Source organism: Arachis duranensis, chromosome 5 (genome assembly GCF_000817695.3).
Source record: "Arachis duranensis cultivar V14167 chromosome 5, aradu.V14167.gnm2.J7QH, whole genome shotgun sequence".
In the NCBI taxonomy this organism is placed as follows: Eukaryota; Viridiplantae; Streptophyta; class Magnoliopsida; order Fabales; family Fabaceae; genus Arachis; species Arachis duranensis.
In genome coordinates, this window is record NC_029776.3 from 18,679,143 (window position 1) to 18,679,373 (window position 231).

Here is a 231-nt window from a genome sequence, read left to right on the forward strand (position 1 = left end):
CAAATGAGTAACAATAAATAATATTTATAACAAATAAAAAAATAAGTGAACACGTTTTAATTATATAAAAATGTTAATTATAATTATATAATTTTCATGTCATTCTATAAATTTTGTTTTAAGTGTAGAAATAAATTTTTATCTTTATTTAAAAAAGTAAAAATTGTGTTTATTTTCTATTTTTATTTTTTAAGAGTGTAAATAAAAAAATTTAAAAAAATTTGCTTAAAA